We start from the raw sequence: 7,924 nt of genomic DNA, 5'->3' as shown, positions 1-7,924 counted from the left end.
AATGGATTAACGAGATCCCACGTGTCCTTGTTACATCCAGCGAAACCACAGCAAGGGAACGGGCTTGGCAGATCAGCGGGGGGAAAGAAGACCTGTTGAGGCCTTGACTCTGCGACTTTGTGAAATGAATGAGAGGGAAGAAATAATTGGGAGCTCCGGCGCACGTGAAATACAACTACTTTTAACGTTATTTTACTTACTCGTGGGGAATCGGAGGCTGGGTAACAACCTTCGGTTAGACCCACAAGACTCGCTGGGCGGTTCGATCGGGCGGAGGCCATTGTCAGGTGGGGAGTTTGGCTGGGGCGACATTGTTAAAAGATAACGCAGGTGTCCTAAGATGAGCTCAATGACGAAAGAAAAAATCTCGTGTGGAACAAAAGGGTTAAAAAGTCGTTTGATTCTGATTTCCAGTATCACGAATACGAACCGTTTGTGAAAGCGTGGCCTATGTTCCTTTAGACCTTCAGATTTTGACAGCTAGAGGTGTAGAAAAGTTACACAGGGGCTAACTGGCTTGTGGCAGCATGTGGGAACCGAAATTCGCACTGTCGATTTCCGTTTAAATAGGAAACTAAGAAAACCCTAGTTTCCCAGAGGACCCGGATATCTGTTAATTACCACACGTCAAGCAATCAGAACACGAGAATAACAACGATAAAATAAGAAATCGAAAAGAGAGCAAAATAGATCTTATTCCGAATCTGCGTATGAGCGTTACAACAAGGTATAAGCCTGGGCTCGAGAGCTGTCGGCGAGATTCCTAGTTCTAGCAACCCTAAGACGGCTAAACCTAATTGAGTCGCAGCTCGAAATAACAAAAACGGAAAGTTGCCTAAATCGCTCTAAGTGCTAAGTTTGCTCTGAAAAAGTTCTCTCCTCTGCTCCTCGCCTAGGACTCCTTATATACTAGCTCCAAGGTCGGTTTACGCTTTTACTCTTCTGCCCTTAAGCCGTCATAGCATAAAAATGGAGATATTCCATTTTTCCCGATCTTCACAATTATCTTCAAAACTTCCGTATTTATCCGCGGAAACTTGACATTTATCCTTCCTCGCGGGCCAAGCGCGAACCACGCTGTGGTTCACGGGCTTTTGGTTAGGAAAGATCGTAGGATGGGCCTCGAGTCGTGTTTTTTTAGGCCTTTGGGCCGTCTTCCGACTCGAACGTTTACTACGAGTTTTCCGCGGTTTCTAATCCGCGAAGTTTGATCGATGAATTAGAATAGCGGGAGGGAATCATAGACTGAGCTTGCTACGGTCTCGGGAGATAGCATTCGAAGTTTGACGAGAGAATGCAGGACTGGTGTCGTCGATGTTCGGAAAGGTTCAATCGCTATACAGCGACCGATCTTGGCTCGAGCCCGGTCGCTATGTAGCGAACGAGCGAAAGAGTGCTCGGTCGCTACGTAGCGACCGAGCTTCGGCTTGAGCTCAGTCGCTACGTAGCGACTAAACCGAGCAGACGATCGCTCGGTCGCTACGTAGCGACCGAGCTTTGGCTCGAGCTCGGTCGCTACGTAGCGACCGAGCGGGCGATCGCTCGGTCGCTACGTAGCGACCGAGCTTTTGCTCGAGCTCGGCGCTACGTAGCGACCGAGCGGACGATCGCTCGGTCGCTACGTAGCGAACGGCTTTTGGCTCGAGCTCGTCGCTACGTAGCGACGAGCGGGACGATCGCTCGGTCGCTACGTAGCGACCGAGCTTGGCTGAGCTCGGTCGAAATAGCGACCGAGCGGGACGATCGCTCGGTCGCTACGTAGCGACCGAGCTTTGGCTCGAGCTCGGTCGCTACGTAGCGACCGAGCGGGACGATCGCTCGGTCGCTACGTAGAGGACCGAGAGGGACGATCGCTCGGTCGCTACGTAGCGACGAGCTGGCTGAGCTCGGTACGTAGCGACCGAGGGACGATCGCTCGGTCGCTAGTAGCGACCGAGCTTTGGCTCGAGCTCGGTCGCTACGTAGCGACCGAGCGGGACGATCGCTCGGTCGCTACGTAGCGACCGAGCTTTGGCTCGAGCTCGGTCGCTACGTAGCGACCGAGCGGGACGATCGCTCGGTCGCTACGTAGCGACCGAGCTTGGCTCGAGCTCGGTCGCTACGTAGCGACCGAGCGGACGATCGCTCGGTCGCTACGTAGCGACCGAGCTTGGCTGAGCTCGGTCGCTACGTAGCGACCGAGCGGACGATCGCTCGGTCGCTACGTAGCGACCGAGCTTTGGCTCGAGCTCGGTCGCTACGTAGCGACCGAGCGACGATCGCTCGGTCGCTACGTAGCGACCGAGCTTTGGCTCGAGCTCGGTCGCTACGTAGCGACCGAGCGGGACGATCGCTCGGTCGCTACGTAGCGACCGAGCTTGGCTGAGCTCGGTCGCTACGTAGCGACCGAGCGGGACGATCGCTCGGTCGCTACGTAGCGACCGAGCTTTGGCTCGAGCTCGGTCGCTACGTAGCGACCGAGCGGGACGATGCTCGGTCGCTACGTAGCGACCGAGCTTGGGCTGAGCTCGGTTGCTACGTAGCGACCGAGCGGGACGATCGTTGGTTTGAATCCCAAAGAATACTTCTTCGTAGAAATAACCTCGTATAGTTTATTTTACGAAAATTACATCCCTTCTTTAACTCTTTCGGAAATACGATCTCTGAGGATTTTCGGATGGTAATTCCGTCGTAACCGTTTTTGACCCCAACAGTTAGCCCCCCAGCCCGTTAGGATCATGCATGGGGGATCCTAGCGTGCGGTTAGGCATGTTTGGCAAGTTAGGCGTGATGGATGGAATTAATATGCGAAAGTCCGAGCTTGAATAGTAAATCCTCATGTCTTATAAGAAGAGAGGTAACTTGTTCCATAATTTTTCACTTTGTTTTTTCTCTAAGATCTTTCAAAAACTTTCTATCTTTCTCTCCACCCTTTTCCTCTATTCTCTTAAGAGAAGTGTAAAGATGTCGAGCAAGAAAAAGATTGCGAAAAAAGGGTCTTCGTCCGCGAGTCCTTACGAAGAGCTCGTCGTTCCGAAGACGGAGTTCGTGCCTCACTCGGTGCATCCTGCCGAGAACGAGGCATGGTGGGTTGCTCATTATGGCTCGTTGATCCCTCCCAAGGAGAAGCCATTCCCGGTCCTGGTCCATCGTGGAGTCGAGGGAAAGGACGCAAGTAGGACCACTGACGAGTTTCTCGCGACGATGCGGTCGTTCTACCGCATCCCGGATGTTGTGGAGTTCCGGGTTCCCTGCCGCGGGGAATGTGCTAACAAACCCCCGGAGGGTTACTTTACTTGTTATGAGGTGTTCATAGTGCGTTGTCGCCTCTGGTTCCCCATACCCGAAATTCTCGTCCGAGTGTTGGACCGTTTTGAAGTCGCGATAAGTCAGTTGACACCCCTTGCCATTCAGCACCTTATTGGGATCTTGATCCTAAGCTATGAGCATGGCCTTTCCCTTTCCGTCGATCATTATGAAGCGCTTTTGAGGCTTCAACTTGTCAAGGATACGGATAAGCATAGGTTTGTCCCTCGGAAATTTATGTCGGTGGTTAAGAAGTTCATTTCGAACTTCAACTCGTGGAAGAAGTTCTTTTTCTTTGTTCGTTTGGACGCTGCGTCCGTCGAAGAGAGTTGCATTCCACTGTTCCGGAGGTTGCCGAACAATCGTCCCTTCATCAATCCTCTTGCTCCGTTCCCTGAGGATATTATCGCGGTGAGGGATCTTCTCAGGAATGGTCCCTTCTTCTGGACTTCTTTCACGCCGAGAAGGGTTCGGAAGGCGCTGAAATTTGTGCAACCTGGTCCAGCTTTGGACGCGGATACGGGAAGCGACTCCGAACCCGACGGCCAGAGTCCCGTTGAAGCTCCGACAGCCGCGCCGGAGTCGAGCTCTTGGAAGGGAAAAGACGTCGATCTCGGCGACATAGAGTTTTCGATGGATGACTCTATGCTTCCAGGATGGGATCCGAACCTTGCTTACGGCGACGGAAGCGGTTCGAGCGAAGCCCCCATTCCGGACTTCGATGATTTCTTTGCTGGGCTGCCATCGGGTTTCGATGCTCCTCCTCCTACGAAAGAATCGGCGAGGCCGAGAGTCGTTGCGGAAGGATCTCGCATCATCAAGGGTTAGTTTTTTTTTTGGAATTTTTAAGTGATTGTCCTATGTATGGATTTGTAACACGCCTATTGATTTTGCAGGGCCTGAGCTTGCTGGGCTCGGCCATCGAGGCGGGTCATAGAGAAGCCATGGTCTACCGCTTCAAGGCGGAGAAAGCGGAGCGGGATCTCGCCCGCGTGCAAGGCGAGATGCTGGAGCGAGAGGCACAGCTTACTCGTGATCATGCGCGGGCTGTTCGCAGATCGGAGAGGAAAGGCAAAAGAGAGATCGTCGAGGTGATGAAGACTCGCGCATCTCAGTTCCAGGTTGAGTACGGGAATCTTAAGAATGCCTTTACCTCGGTGGGCGACTTTCGCGAGTGCCGTGGTTCGGTCGGAAGTCTTTGGAGGACGCAAGCCGACGACTATGTGTTTGAAGAAGAAATGAGCTTGATGAAGAGTGGGATGAGTGACCGTGCCCACGCTGAGGCGCTTATCCCTCCGATCGACGAGAGGATTCAAGGGTTCTGGGATTCCATCCCGGTTTCTCCTGATACCGAGGAGGTCCCGATCGATTTTCACGACGGTGGCGAGGAAGTGGATCGTCCTGCGGATGCGTTGGTGCTTCGTTGTCCGGGGACTTCGACTTTGGATTATGAGGGATGGATCAGTTATCCTTGTTTTCGGTCGAATGTGGCCCTTTGAATTTGGATTTCGTTTAGGCCACGATGGCCGTATTTGTATTTCCGGGACTGGCCGTTGGTGGCTTTGAATCCCTTGCCGCTTTACGCGGTTTATTTATATGATAAATGTTTCGTTTCGAGTTTTCCTGAGTAGGGTTGAAGTAAATACGAGTTGTCGTCTCGTATGTAGTTCTAATTAGACGTTCGATCTGTTGGTTCGTTCGTGATTTTCGTAAAAATTTATCTGTCTTTACGATTTTCGAGAACATTGAGATACGAACGGAGAGGCATGGTTTATGATCTCGTATCTTTTAGATATCATGCCTTGAGATGTTTGAGACCAGAGCGTTGGGTTTAGGGCAAGACCTAGGTTTACTTTCGGTTAAGGTTTGTGCGGTGACTAGCCGGCTATCGTTTTTCCTGTTGCGATTTCTTCCTGACTCGCACCGGTTTAAAGTCCGCGATATGTTCTCGGCTTATATGACTTGTATGGTACGAATCGAGCATCTTCTCAGAATCTGGAAGTGCTAAACCAAAATTTCGGATTTTTGTTGTAGCGCGCTTTTGTCCTTGTGCTGGACGTTTTTAAAGATCAAAAGAGTGATCGGATTGCGTTTGTTTAAGACGGCTGGCGTGTTCGTCGGGGCCAATCGACGAACGGGGTGTAAGGTTTTTAGTGGTCGCGTTCGGACAATTTTTTAGCATTGTCCTCGAATTTTAACTTTTTGCGACGTCTCGCAGTTATTTTCGAGGATTATGCGTGTTTGAAAGGTGATAATCTTTACGATTTTTGGGCCGGATGAGGCCGCAGACGAGCGTAAACTGAAGCGTAAGCGTTTTCGATAAAAAGACAGTGTATATTGTAAAAATTTTTATGTTTCTAAAAACTCGATTACAATAATGGCGATTGTGGGAGTATACGAGTATACGCACCCACTCCCCCCCCCTTTTTAGAGAGGGGGATAGCTGAACTCGTCTTTTGACAAGCTGCCTACGTACCCCTTTCGAGGATCAAGCCATCTCGTAGTTCTGTTTCATGCCGCGAGTGTTCTTACTCGGCGGTTGGTGTCGCGATGTCCGCCTTGACCGTGTCGATCGTGGCTGGGTCGACGCTAATTTCCGGATGTTCCGGTTGAGTTGTCGCGTGGGCTTCGGATTTATGTCGAGCTTCGACGTCCGATGCGTTTGCGTTGACAGACGATTTTACTTCGTCCTTGTGCGGGGTGCTTTTGGCCGAAGATCGATCTATCTTCGCGCGTTTGCCATTTGCAGAAGCCGTGATTTGCCTTAACTTATGCTCCGCGAGGAAGCATAGTCGCGATTGTTTTTGGCATCCCCAGATGGCCGCGACTCCGCTCGGCGTTGGGAACTTGAGACCCAGGTGGTAAGTTGACGGAACTGCCTGCATGGCGTTGAGCCATGGGGTTCCCATGATCACGTTGTAGATAGCGGGATGGTCGACTACCGCGAATTCGACGATTTTCGTGATCTCCTTGGCCATGACTGGCAAATTGGATTGACCCGAGAGTCATCGACACTTCGCCTGAAAAACCCGTGAGTGGTTTTGGCGTCGGAATTACCTCTCCGAGTTCGATACTCATCCGATTGAGAGTGTCGCGGAAGATTACGTTGACCGTGCTTCCCGTATCGACGAGTACCCTTCCGACTTCTAAATCTCGTATGACGAGATCTATGACGAGAGGGTCGCAGTGAGGTTGGTCGATACCGCCGGCTTCTTCCTCCGTGAAGGTGATCGAGCAATTTTGGCCGTCTCGAGGAGGAGACCATGTAGGCCATTTTGCGCTTGATTCTGCCTTCCGTTGGTAAGCCTTGATGGCTGACACGGTATCGCCGCAGTATTGAGATCCTCCGATGATCATATTGACTCTGCGACGATTGTTATCGTTCCCTTTGTCATCCGGCCTCCTACCGCGTTTATCCCCAGGTTGGTTTCGTTGAGGAGATTTTTCGGCGGGCGGATTTCTGTCCGTCTTTGGAGGCCGATCAGAATCGAGGATGAGATCCTTGACGCTAGTTACTTCCGAAAGCTCTCCAGCGAGCAGCTTCGCGGCCAGTCTTGCTCCTAAGACTTTGCAATTAGTCGTGGAGTGTCCTCGGGATTGGTGGAACTCGCAGAAGGTGTTCTCGTCATACCCTTGATTGCGAGTCCATGTGTTGCCCGTGGTCCGGCCTTGATCCGAACTGATCGCATAGTTATGCGCCCCTTGGAGATCTTCCCCTCGTGATGGACGTACTTGTCGTTACGAGAGTTCTTCTTTTTCCCCTTCGGATCTGCGTCTTTCGAGGATGGTCTTGCCGGCTTATGTTTTTGCGATAAGACTTTAGTTTCTTCCTCCACTATGATATAGTCTGTTGCTTTGTGGAGGGCGTCCTGGATCGTTCGCGGTTTGTCGAGAGTTATCCATTTTCTGAATTTCGACTTGTACCAGAGCGTCTTTCTCAGCGCGTCGATGGCCACTTTGTCGCTTATCCCGCTGACCCTGGACATTATCAATTTGAATCGGCTGATAAACTCGCGGAGGGGTTCGTCTTCCCTCTGGGAGAGACTCCAGAGATCAACATCGGAGGTTTCCCTGTCTATGAATACAGAGTACTGTTTGAGGAATTCCGATGCGAGCTGTCGAAAACTCCCGATGGTGTTGCGACGAAGGCGTGCGAACCATTCGAGCGCTGCTCCTTCAAGATTTTCGACGAACAGGCGGCAATAGCCGGCATCCTTTTCGCCGTCCTTCAGTCTTGCTCTTCCCATCGCGATGTGGAAAGCCTGAAGGTGCGCTTTCGGATCGGCCGTACCATCGTACTTCGGTACTTTGATCTTTCCCGGATCGGACACCCTCATGTCCGAAATGCGATTGGTAAAGGGGGTCTTTCGAGCTCCTTCCAGCAGTCGATCGATCTCGGGGGCAGCACTAGTAGCATGATGGATTTGAGACTTTACGGCTCTCACTTCTGCCGCAGTCTTGGTGATGTAGTCGCGAAGATCGCGGATATCCGATGTCTCGTCAGAGGATTTCCGAGCCTGTCGGCGCTTACTGCGAGTGAGCTCGGTTTGCCTTTCGGCCAGCTCCTCTTGTTCGTTCCAATAGGCGACTTCTTCTTCTTCCGTCATTGGTTTTTCGAACGGGGAGCCTTCCCGAGCGG

Source organism: Brassica napus, unplaced genomic scaffold, assembly GCF_020379485.1.
Source record: "Brassica napus cultivar Da-Ae unplaced genomic scaffold, Da-Ae ScsIHWf_1856;HRSCAF=2493, whole genome shotgun sequence".
Classification (NCBI taxonomy): domain Eukaryota; kingdom Viridiplantae; phylum Streptophyta; class Magnoliopsida; order Brassicales; family Brassicaceae; genus Brassica; species Brassica napus.
Note: the sequence above shows the minus strand (reverse complement) of the source record.